Raw genomic sequence first — 1000 nt, forward strand, 5'->3', positions numbered from 1 at the left:
ATTTTGGGATATGCCTATCCTGCTTATGAGTGTTACAAAACTGTCGAAACCAGTCAGCCACAGATTGAGCAACTTCATTATTGGTGTCAGTACTGGTATGACGTTACACTCTTCAAATTTCACCAATATTGGTTTTGCAATAATATCATTTAATTTCTTGATTTTGAAAGTTTCTCTTTGGTGGACGCAGGATTCTGGTGGCCATATTGACGATTCTAGAGAGAATTGGTGATTCTTTTATTTCATGGTAAGATTTCGAGCATTCTTTAATTTTAATGTTAAATATAATAGAAGTGAGGTTTAGAAATAGTAAAGAAAAATCATCTATCCTTGATTTTTTTTAAAACGAAAATGTGTATTTTATTATAAAAAGTTAATTGGATTTGAATTGTTTCCCTTTTAGCTTCAAATATTCTCAAAACTGCTATAATTTTGAAAATAAAAATTCATATAACCTGACTTGAGTCAGGTAGTTTTGATAGGATTATTGTTTTTAGGATATTTATTTATTAATGTTGTGTTTGATGAAAGTCTCACCTCAGCTAATTTAAAGAATGATCTGAGTTTATAATCAAGAAATACTATTTCCATTGGTACGAGGCACCACGAGAGTTTATGCTTAAAGTGGACATATCATAACATTGTGGAGAGTCGTGTTCTTGTGTATCCTTTTTTAACATAGTTTTGCAAAATAATCCTTCCATTTCTCTTAAGATTAGCAATATTTTTCTTTGGCATGAAGGTTTCCATTCTACAATGAAGCAAAGTTGGCCTTCTTCGTTTATCTGTGGCATCCAAAAACAAAGGTATGAGGAAGGTAATATCAATATGTTTAGCATATTTGATCTTATATATGTTTAGAATATTAGTAAATATGGCACGAAACATATTGATGTGGATAGTTATTTTTAGAGAAAAAAATTATAAATATAAATACTTACCGTTTATTTAAATTTCTTACCGTGATATTTTATTGAACTTTTATTTATATATATATATA

General features: G+C 28.9%; 1 long non-coding RNA gene across 1 annotated transcript; it reads left to right on the plus strand.

The window, feature by feature from the left end:
- On the plus strand, window positions 1-818 carry LOC111786972. The gene is made up of 3 exons (XR_002813860.1): window positions 1-95; window positions 191-247; window positions 743-818. It is a non-coding gene; the product is annotated as an uncharacterized LOC111786972 (long non-coding RNA).
- Window positions 819-1000: the final 182 nt, after the last annotated feature.

The sequence above is a fragment of the Cucurbita pepo genome, unplaced genomic scaffold, assembly GCF_002806865.2.
Source record: "Cucurbita pepo subsp. pepo cultivar mu-cu-16 unplaced genomic scaffold, ASM280686v2 Cp4.1_scaffold003706, whole genome shotgun sequence".
In the NCBI taxonomy this organism is placed as follows: Eukaryota; Viridiplantae; Streptophyta; class Magnoliopsida; order Cucurbitales; family Cucurbitaceae; genus Cucurbita; species Cucurbita pepo.